The following is a 12,443-nucleotide window of genomic DNA, read 5'->3' on the forward strand; positions in this document are numbered from 1 at the left end:
CACATAACTTAATACTGGTGGCAAGCCATAGGCAGACAAGCACCACATGCTGGGCATGATAGGAAAAGCACAGAGTCTAGGGCTTTTTAGGAAAGTCTGACAACCTACTGGGTCTCACCCTCAGGGAAAACTGATGCTGGAGACTCTTTCTTCTGAGCTGTGTGCAAGTCTGGTCTGAGAAAATCTGACTGGAGTCTAATATCTGAGGAGACCCTCTACACATACAAAAAGGGCTCCATATAGACAGGGCAAGAAAAAGAACAATAATGGAAAAATTCTGATCAGTTAAATAGAATGCGTGCTAGAATTCTAGAATAAGTTGACCTGAATGTCAAAAAAAAGATAAAGAACAAAGCCATCCAGCAAGAAAATCCTGGTAAAAAGAGTGAAAGCAACCACCAGAATAAACTAATTAAGGGAATCAAATACCTAGATGCCAGCAAATAATAATAATAATAATAATGAGTCATACTAGGAAAATTGAAGATATGGCCCCATTGAAGGAACAAACCAACAATTCAAATAAGATACAGGAGTTGAAATGACAATTCAGGATGTTTGAACAAACATGGAAAATCTCATCAAAAATCAAATCAATTTGATTTGAGTGACGATATAAAAAAGACATTGGGCAAACAAGGAGAAGAACTCAAAAGTTTGAAAAAATGTATCACAGAATTTATGGGAATGAAAGACACAATAGAAGAGATGAAAAAAATGGAAACCTATAATAGATTTGAGGAGGCAGAAGAAAAGATTAGTGAACTAGAGGACTAGACATCTGAAATCTGACACACAAAAGAAAATATAAGGAAAAGAATAGAAAAATATGAGCAGGGTCTCATAAACTGAATAAATATACATGTTGTGGGTGTCCCAGAAGGAAAAGAGAAGGGAAAAGGAGGAGAAAGTCTAATGGATGAAATAATAACTGAAAATTTCCCATCTCTTGTGAACAACATAAAATTACAGATTCAAGAAGTGCAGCATACCTGTGCTGGTTTAAATCTGTGTTGGACCCCAGAAAAGCCATTTCCTTTAATCCTCATTCAATATTACTGACTGGGAGCTTTTTGATTGTTCCCATGGACATGTGATCCACCAAATTGTGGGTGGTAACTTTCGATTAGGTGGCTTACATGGAGTTGTGACTTCACCCATTCCAGAGGGGTCTTGATTAGTTTACTGGAATCCTTTAAAAGAGGAAGAATTTTGGAAAAAGCTTCAGAGCCACAAGAGAGCCACAAGAACCAGGAGATCCTACACAGTCAGTAGCCTTTAGAGATGAAGAAGGAAAATGTCCCCAGGGAAGCGTTATGAAGCAAGAAGCCTGGAGAGAAAGCTAGCAGACATTGCCATGTTTGCCACGTGCCTTTCCAATTGAGTGAGAGACCCTGAACTTCATTGGCCTTTCTTGAGTGAAGGCAACCTCTTGTTGGTGCCTTAATTTGGACATTTCTATAGCCTTACTTTAATAATGAATAGTGAATATACAGCTTTAGATCAGTAAACTTGCAATTTATTAAATTCCCTTTCAAAAGACATTCCATTTCTGGTATATTGCATCCCAGCAGCCAGCAAACTAGAACTGTACCCCAAACATAGTAGATCCAAGTACACACTTATTAACAAGATTGTCAGATGTCAAAGAAAAAGAGAGAATTTTGAAATTAGAAAGAGAAAAGCAATCTATCACATACAAGGGAAGCCCTATAAGACTATATGTGGACTTCCCAGCAGAAACTATGGAAGTGAGAAGGCAGTGATATGATGTATTTAAGATTTTATAAGAGAAAAACTGCCATCAAGAATTCTATATCCAGCAAAATTGTCCCTCAAAAATAGGGGGAGATTAAAATATTTTTAGACAAACAATCACTGAGAGAATTTGTGACCAAGAGACTGGCTCTGCAAGGAATAATGAAGGGAGCTCCACAGGAAGATAGGAAAAGGTAGGAGAGAAAGGTCTGGAGAAGAGGGTAAAAATGAATACTATCAATAAAGGTAAAAAGAGAGAAAAAAATAGATATGACATATAAAATCCCAAAGTCAAAATGGTAGAAGAAAGTATAGCCTTTACAGTAATAACACTACATTTAATGAATTAAACTCCTCAATAAAAAAACATAGACTTGCATACTGGATTAATAAGACCCATCTATATGTATTCTACAAGAGACTCATTTTAGATCCAAGGACAAAAAATAAGTTGAAAGTGAAAAGTTGGGAAAAGATATTTCATGCAAACAGCAATCAAAAAAGAGCAGGTATAGCTATACTAATATCCAACAAATTAAACTTCAAATGTAAAACAAAAGAGACAAAGATGGACATTATGTATTTTAAAAAGGAACAATTTAACAAGAAGACATGACAATCATAAATATTTATTTACTGAACCAGAGTGCTCCAAATTACAAGAGGCAAACACTGGCAACACTGAAGAGGGAAATAGATACCTCTACCATAATAGTTGGAGACTATCAAGAAAGAGGATCAATAAAGAAACAGAATTTTAATAATACAATAAATGAACTCGACTTAATAGACATTTACAAAACATTACTCCCCACAACTGCAGGATACACATTTTTCTCAAGTGGTCATGGATCATTCTCAAGGATAGAGAATGCATCATAAAGCAAGTCTCAATAAATTTAAAAAGACAAATCATACAAAACACTTACTCAGATGCTAACAGAATGAGGTTAGAAATCAATGAGGCAAACCACGATATCAACAATGTCATCCTGACCAAAAGGGGGGAAAGAAGTGAAACAAATACAGTATCAGTGGCTGAGAGAGTTCAAAGAGAATTGAGAGGCTACCATGGAGGTCACTCTTATGCAAGCTTCAGTAAGACATTACTACTTTCATAACTTGCCAAACCCCAACCAAAACCATCCCTGCCAATCCTAAAGAATACCTAGAGCATTATATAAGATTCTACAAAGTTTCCATGCACTAAGATAATTTTATAGAAGCCTACCTCCTCCAGATGGGTCACTGGACCACATAAGTCCTGAAATGCAGAAGGGCCAGCATCTCTAGAACATCGACTAGTTCCATCCCTTTATCCCATACTATCGACAGCCCCTTCCATCAAGAAAAGTTAGAATAACTATAGGCCAAATACCACTAAAGAGTGAGAAAAAGATCAAAGGTGATGGTGGAGTTACACAGAGGTTGGGTTTAGCAAATGAGTGAGTCCTGAACCAGTATATTGATATTTCTTTTAGTTCCCAGGACCTTAGAGGACCTAGAAATAAAAAACTAAAATTGTGGAATTGTAATCCATACCAAACTCTGAAATCTGCTCTACAATTAATTGTTCCGATGTATTTTGAAGTTTTTTTTTTTTGCATATATGTTATTTTTCACAAAGAGGACAAAAGGAGAAGGAAGAATATAATAAAGAAGACAGGATTTAACAAATAAGTATGACTACTGAATCAATATATTGATATTTGTTTTGGTCTCCAGTGTCTTGGAGCAGTTAGAAGAAAAAATGAAAAATCGTGGAATTGGAACCATACCAAATAAAAAATCTGTAGTATAACTACTTATTAAAATGTACTTGGAAATTTATTGCTTTTTTGTATATATGTTATATTTTTAATTAAAAACAATGTTAAAAATTAACAGACAGAGGGCTAGATTTTCACAAAAATATGTAGGCTAAACACCACAGTCTTCCTTGGTCAAGGAAGAAATTACAAGAGAAATCAGTAAATATCTTGAGGCAAATGAAAATGAAAACACAACATAATAAAATTTATGAGATATAGCAAAGGCAGTGCTGAGGGAAATTTTATTGCCTTAAATGCCTATATTTTAAAAGAAGAAAGCAAAAATTGAGGAATTAAGTGGTCACTTGAAAGAACTGGAGAAAAAACAGCAAACAACCCAAAGGAAACAAAAGGAGAGAAATAACAAAGATTAGAGCGGAAACAAATGAAATTGAGAACATGAAAACAATCAAGAAAATCAACAAAACCAGAAGTTGGTTCTTTGAGAAAATAAATAAAATTGATGGACCCTTAGTTAGGATGGGGAGGGGAGGGGGAGGGAGGGAGGGAGGGAGGGAGAGAGAGAGGGAGAAGATGCAAATAAATAAAAACAGAAATGGTAGAAGGGACATAACTACTGACTCTGCAGAAATAAAGGAGGTAATGAGAGGATACTATGAGCAAATATATGCTAATAAATTAGACAACATAGATGAAATGGACAACTTCCTAGAAAGGCATGAATAACCAACATTGACTCAAGAAGAAACAGATGACTTCAATAAACCAGTCACAAGTAAAGAGATTGAATGAGTCATCAAGAAGCTCCCCAAAAAGAAAAGTACAGGGCCAGATGAAGTCACATGTGAATTCTACCAAGCATTCAATAAAGAATGGAATACTATGCAGCTTTAAGACAGAATAAACTTATGAAGCATGTAATAACATGGATGGACCTAGAGAACATTATGCTGAGTGAGACTAGCCAAAAACTAAAGGACAAATACTGTATGGTCCCACTGATGTGAACCGACATTAGAAAATAAACCTGGAATATGTCATTGGTAACAGAGACCATCAGGAGTTAGAAATAGGGTAAGATAATGGGTAATTGGAGCTGAAGGGATACAGACTGTGCAACAGGACTATATACAAAAACTCAAAAAATGGACAGCACAATACTACCTAATTGTAATGTAATTATAGTAAAACACTGAATGAAGCTGCATCTGAGCTATAGTTTTTGTTTGTTTGTTTGTTTTGTTTTTTATATATATATTTTTTGTATTTTTTATTTTTATTTTTTCTCTATATTATCATTTTATTTCTTTTTCTGTTGTCTTGCTATTTCTTTTTCTAAATCGATGCAAATGTACTAAGAAATGATGATCATACATCTATGTGATGACATTAAGAATTACTGATTGCATATGTAGAATGGAATGATTTCTAAATATTGTGTTAATTTTTTTTAATTAATAAAAAAAAAGAAGATTTGAAAGTTGAAATGACTCCTGACCAACTGGCTACAGAAGGGCTATTGTTGCTTGAAGGCTTGGAAACAACCTTAACTTCATTGTATATTTTCATTAGAGCTCTTGGGTGACCAGGTCCATTGTCCATAAGCAGTCCTATTTTGAAAGGGATCTTAAAAAAAAAAAAAAAGAATTAGTTTGAATCTTGCTCAAACTCAAAAAAAATGAAGAGGACGGAAAGCCAGCTAACTCATAACATGAAGCCAACATCACCCTAGTACCAAAGCCAGATAAAGATACCACAAAAAAAAGAAAGAAAATTACAGATCAATCTTTCTAATGAATATAGATGCAAAATTCCTCAACAAAATACTTGCAAATTGAGTCCAGCAGCACATTAAAAGAATTATACATCATGACCAAATGGGATTTATTCCAGGTACACAAGGATGGTTGAACATAAGAAAATCAATTAATGTAATACACCATATAAACAAATCAAAGCAGAAAAAACATATGAACATCTTGATTGATGCATAAAAGACATGTGACAAAATTCAACAATTCTTTCTTGATGAAAACACTTCAGAGGATTGGAATAGAAGGAAACTTCCTCAACATGATAAAAGGAATATATGAAAAACTCACAGCTAACATCATCCTCAGTGAGAAAAAACTGAAAACTTTCCCCCTAAGATCAGGAACAAGACAAGAATGTCCACTATCATCATTGTTATTCAACATTGTGTTGGAAGTTCTAGCCTGAGCACTTAGACAAGAAAAAGAAATACAAGACATCAAAATTGGAAAGGAAGAAGTAAAACTCTCACTGTTTGCAGACCATATACTATATGTTGAAAACCCCAAAAATTCCACAGCAAAACTACTAGAGCTAATAAATGAGTACAGCAAAGTGGCAGGTTACAAGATCAACACTCAAAAATCTGTAGTGTTTCTGTACAATAGCAATGAACAATCTGAGAGGGAAATCAAGAAAAAATTCCATTTACAATTGTAACCAAAAGAATAAAATATTAAGGAATAAATTTAACTAAGGATGCAAAAGACCTATACAAAAAAAAAAGTACAAGAAATTGCTACAATAAATTACAGAAGACCTAAAGAATAGGAAGGGCACACAGTGTTCATGGATTGGAAGACTAAATATAGTTAAGATGTCAATTCTACCTAAATTGATTGATAGATTCAATGCAACACCAACTAAAATCCCAAACACTTACTTTTCAGAAATAGAAAAACCAATAAACAAATTTATCTGGAAGGGTAGGGTACCCCGAATAGCTAAAATATCTTGAGAAAGAAAAATGAAGTCGGAGGTCTCACACTACCTGACTTTAAGGCATATTATGAAGCTGCAGTGGTCAAAACAGCATGGTACTGGCATAAAGATAGATATACTGACCAATGGAATTGAATAGATTGTTCAGATGTAGACCCCCTCATCTATGGACAATTGATCTTTGATAAGGCAGTTAAGCCAACTCACTTGGGACAGAACAGTCTCTTCAATAAACGGTGCCTAGAGAACTGGATATCCACATGCAAAAGAATGAAAGAGGATCCATAGCTCACAACCCATACAAAATTAATTCAAAATGGAACATAAAACTTTTAGAATAAGATGTAGGGAAATATTTTATAAATCTTATAATAGGAGGTGTTTTCTAGATCTTCATGAGCATTGAAGAAAGAAAGAAGGAAATGGAAAATCCTCAAAATTAAACACTTTTGTGCATCAAAGAAATTTGTCAAGAAAATAAAAAGACAGCCTACACAATAGGAGACAATATTTGGAAATGATATGTCAGATAAAGGTCTAGTATCCAGAATATATAAAGAGATTGTTCAACTCAACAACAAAAAGACAAACAACCCAATTACAAAATGGGCAAAAGGCATGAACACACACTTCTCAGAAGAGGAAATACAAATGACCAAAAGGCATGTGAAAAGATGCTCAACTTTCCTGGCTATTAGGGAAATACAAATCAAAACCACAATTAGCTATCCTCTTACACCCACCAGAATGGCCATTACCAATAAAACAGAAAATTACAAGTACTGGAGAGGATGTGGAAAAAGAGTCACACTTATCCACTATTGGTGGGAATGTAAAATGGCACAACTGCTGCAGAAGGCAGTTTGGCAGTTTCTCAGGAAGCTAAGTATAGAATTGCCATATGGTCCGGCAATACCATTACTAGATATATATTCAGAGGACATGAGGGCAAGGACACAAACGGACATTTGCACACCAATGTTTTTAGCAGCATTATTTACAATTGCCAAGGGATGAAAACAGCCAAAAAGTCCATCAACAGACGAGTGGCTAAACAAGCTGTGGTATATACATATGATGGAATATTATGCAGCTGCAAGACAGAATAAAGTCATAAAGTATATAACAACATGGGGGGACCTTGAGGACATTATGCTCAACTGGCTATTAGGGAAACACAAATCAAAACCACAATTAGATATCCTCTTACCCCCACCAGAAGGGCCATTATCAATAAAACAGAAAATCTTTTTTTTGGAATTGATGCAAATGTTCTAAGAAATGATCATGGTGATGAATATGCAAGTATGTGATGATATTGTGAGATATTGATTAGATACCAAGAACAGAATGATCATGTGGTAAGAATATTCATTTTTGTATGTTGTTATGTTTAAAAATTTTTTTTAATTAAAAAAATGGCTCAAAGACCTAAACATTAGAGCTATGACCATAAAACTTTTTGAAGAAAATGTAGGGAAATATCTTATAAAACTTGAAATAGGAGGCAGTTTCTTAGACTGTACACCTAAAGCAGAAGCATTGAAGAAAGAAATAGATAAATAGTACCTCCTCAAAATTAAACACTTTTGTGCATCAAAGGTCTTTGTCAAGAAAATAAAAAGGCAGCCTATGCAATGGGAAAAAAGATTTGGAAACCACATATCAGATAAGTGTTTAGAATCCAGAATATATAAAGAGAGTCTTCAACTCAACAACAAAAAGTCAAACAAACCAATTAAAAAATGGGCAAAAGACATGAGCAGACACTTCTCAGAAGAGGAAATACAAATGGCTAAAAGATGCTCAACTTCACTGGCTATTAGGGAAATGCAAATCAACACCACAATGAGATATCATCCAACACCTTCTAGAATAGCCATTATATATTTTTTTAAAAAGCAAAAAACAGAAAACTACAAGTGCTAGAGAAAATGTGGAGAAAGATGCACACTTATCCATTGTTGGTGGGAATGTAAAATGGTACAGCTGCTGCGGAAGGCAGTTTGGCAGTTCCTCAGGAAGCTAAGTTTAGAATTGCCATATATTTCAGCAATCCCATTACTAGGTATATGTTCAGAGGACCTGAGGGCAAGGACACAAATGAGCATTCGTACGCCAATGATTATAGCAGCATTATTTATGATTCCCAAGAGATGGAAACAGCCCAAATGTGCTCCAACAGATGAGTGGCTAAACAAGCTGTGGTATATACATATGATAGGAAATTACACAACTGTTAGACAGAATAAAGTCATGAAGCATGCAACAATGTGAATGAACCTTGAGGACATTATGTTGAGTGAAATTATCCAGAAACAAAAGGACAAATACTGTATGGTCTTACTAATGTGAGCTAACATTAATAGGCAAACTTTGAAAGTTAAAGGTGAGAACACAGGTTATCAGGGGATAGAAAGAGGGTACAGATTGGGCATTTGCTGGTGAAGGAATACAGAATTTTCAACATGATTGATTGTGTAGATCCAGAAATGGATAGCACAATACTGATTAGGATTGGCACAATATTGTAAGTACACTGAACAAAGGTGATTTGAATAGAGTTGAAAGAGGAAGACTAGGGGCATGTATGACACCAGAAGAAAAGATAGAAGATAAAGACTGGGACTGTATGACTTAGCAAGAGCTAAAGTGGCCAATGATGGTGATTAAATGCACAAATATAAGAATGATTTTTTTAATTGAGAAATCTTCACACACATACATATAAGAATGCTTTTACATTCATTTTACAAATGAATGTCAACATTGCAAGGTGTTGAAAATGGAATGGTGTGTAGAAAAAATGCAATCAATGCAAACTGGAATCTATAGTTAACAGTAACCATGCCAATTTGAATCTGTTGTGCACCCCAGAAAAGCCAAGATCTTTAATCCTCATTCAGTATTGCTGGATGAGGCCTTTTTCATTGTTTCCATGGAGATGTGATCCACCCAATTGTGGTTGGCAATCTTTGCTTAGGTGATTTCCATGGAAATGTATCTCCACCCATTCAAGGTGGAGTCATTTACTGGAGCCCTTTAATAGGAGACTATTTTGGAAAATGCTACAGAGCCAAAAAGGCCATACAACCAGAGATCTTTGGAGATGCAGAAGGAGAACAGCCCCAGAGAATCCTTATGAAACAAGAAGCCAGAAAAGAAAGCTAGCAGATGTCACCATATACCTTCCCAGCTGACAGAGGTGTTCTGGACCCATTGGCCTTTCTTGAATCAAGGTATCTTTCCCTGAATGCCATAGTTTAGACATTTTCACAGCCTTATAACTGTGAACTTGCAACTTAATAAAGTCCTCCTTTTCAAAAAAGTTCTGTTTCTGTTAAATTGAATTCTGGCTGCTTTTTCAAAGTAAAACAGTAACATTGTAAGATACTTCCAGTTAATGTAGCAAATGCAATATACCAAATCTAAATGTCAACAAGAGGGGGATATAATGGAGGGGTATGGGATTCCTTTTATTTTTCCTCTTTTTTATTTTTATTATTTTTATTTTTAGCTTTTCTTCTTCTTCTTTTTTTTCTTCATGGAAGAAATGGAAATGTCCTCATATAGATTGTGGTGATAAATGCATAACTATGTGATTATACTGGGAACCATGATCTTTTACTTAGGATGATGTGAGAATAAAACTGTTTAAAAAATAAACAGAGGGCAGGTTGCTATGGCTCAGTAGGCAGAATTCTTGCCTGCCATGCTGGAGACCTGGGTTCATTTCCCAGTGCCTACCCATGCAAAATTAATTAATTAATTAAAAATAAACAGAAAGATAGAAGTACTGGAGGATAGGTACTGTTCCCTATTCACTATTGTAGGGAAGTAGAATGGTGCAACCCATCTGGAGGGAAGTGTGGTAGTTCTACAGGAGGCTGAGTACAGGATTGCTATATGATCCTACAACCTCATTATTAGGTACATAATTGGAAGAATTGAAAGCAGGGACATGAATGGACATTTGCACACTGGTGTTTATGACAGCAGTATTCACAATTTGCAATGGATGGAGGTGGCCTAAGAGTACATAGACTGATGAATGGAAGGGTAAACTGTGATGTATACATACAACGGAATATTGAGTGGCTGTAAGAAGGAATGAAGTTGTAAGATGTGCAACTAGGTGAATGGAGCTTGAGGACAGTATGTTGAGTGAAATAAACCAGAAACAAAAAAACAAACATTATAGTGTCTCCCTATATATAATGTAGACTACCTATAATGTACAAACTCTGAGACTTGAATCCAAGAGCATGGGTTATCAATTTGGGGCCTGTTTTAGTTTGTAAGCTGTTGGAATGCAATATATCAGAAATGGAATGGCTTTTAAAAAGAGAAATTTATTAAGTTTCAGGTTTACAATTCTAAGGCCATGAAAATACCCAAATAAAAGCAAGTCTATGAAAGTGTCCAAATTAAGGCATTCAGGGACAGATACCTTGGTTCAAGGAGGCTGATGATGTTCAGGGTTTCTCTCTCAGTTGGAAAGGTACATGGCAATGTCTGCTAGCTTTCTCCCCAGGCTTCTCCAATGGCTTCCCCAGGGTTCTCTCCATTCTGTTGGCTCTGTCAGTTTTGGTGGCTCTTAAGCTTTTTCTAAAATGGCTCCCTCTTAAAAGGCTCCAGTGAGCCATTTGGAGACATATCTCCATTTAAATCATCAAATCAAAAGTTCCCACCCACAATTGGGTTGGATACATCTCCATGGAAACAATAAAAAAGATCCCACCCAGCAATATTGAATGAGGATTTAAAAACTTGGCTTTTCTGGGGTACACAACAGATTCAAACCAGTATGGGCCTATTGTAAAGGTTCCTAGATTGTAAACTCTTACAAAAGTCATATCTCTTCCTGAGTTGTAACAGTTATTTCTAAATTCTGAGATGCTGAGCTCTTTGTGGATAACCTGGCTAGTCCCTGGAACTTTGGGAATCTGTGTGACACCTGAAACTCAGAGCTAGATTTCTGCAGCTATGAAAGTCAGCATTACACCATAGAGCAACTGTTAACAAAGCTGAAAAAGAGATTAGACTTCAATTAAAGACATGAATGAAGCACATTTGGTTACGACTAAGGTAATTTAGAGTAAAGAGGAAAGGATGACATTGACTGCATTTTAAAACTTCAATTTCTGCATGTGATGAAAAGAAGAGATGTTTATTTGGTGCAAAATTTATATTTTCTGTAGCACACTAGTTGATTTAACCTGTATGGTCAGTTTATTTGAGCACCATAATTACATGAAACTTGGATTGGGAGTGAGATTTGTTGATTTGTATAGGTTAGCATGATGTCTTGATACATCCTGAGTGATTTAGGCAGAGAATGAAAGTTATTTGCAAAGCCCTCTTCAGGGACTGGGGAAAAAGGAGGAAATATTAAACGACCACCTGTGGAATTCCTGATATTCTCACAAGCATTGGGGACAATGAATTTAATAGGTCAAGCCCTCAATGTTGGGGCTTGCCCTTATGAAGCTTATTCCTGTCAGGGAAAAGCTAAGACTACTTATAATTATGTTTAAGAGTCACCACTAGAGAACCTCTTTTGTTGCTCAGATGTGGTCTTTCTCTCTCTAAGTCAATTCAGCCAGTGAACTCACTGCCTTCCCCACTCCATAGGACATGACTCCCATGGGTATAAATCTCCCTGTCAATGTGGGACAGGACTCCCAGGGATGAGCCTGGGACCTGGCATCAAGGAATTGAGAAAGCTTTCTTAGTCAAAGGGGGGAAGAGAGAAATGGGACAAAGTTTCAGTGGCTGAGAGATTTCAAATAGAGTCAAGAGGTTATCCTAGAGGTTATTCTTATGCATTATATAGATATCCCTTTTTAGTTTATAGTGAATTAGAATAGCTAGAAGGAAATGCCTGAAACAGTGTTCCAGTGGCCTTGATTCTTGAAGATGTTTATATAACTATATAGCTTTTACAGTGTGATTGTGTAAACCTTGTGGCTGATATCCCCCTTTATCCAGTGCATGGACAGATGAATAAGGACAATAAATAAATAAATAATAGAGGAGGTGTTAAAGTGTATGGGAAGCTTTATTTGTTCATTTAGCACAGAGAATCTCCAGAGGCCAATCCCTTAAATTCAGAAGTGGGCTCTCTCACACAGAAAGTCAGCAACATGACTTCTGTCC

Source organism: Tamandua tetradactyla, chromosome 1 (assembly GCF_023851605.1).
Source record: "Tamandua tetradactyla isolate mTamTet1 chromosome 1, mTamTet1.pri, whole genome shotgun sequence".
NCBI classification, from domain to species: domain Eukaryota; kingdom Metazoa; phylum Chordata; class Mammalia; order Pilosa; family Myrmecophagidae; genus Tamandua; species Tamandua tetradactyla.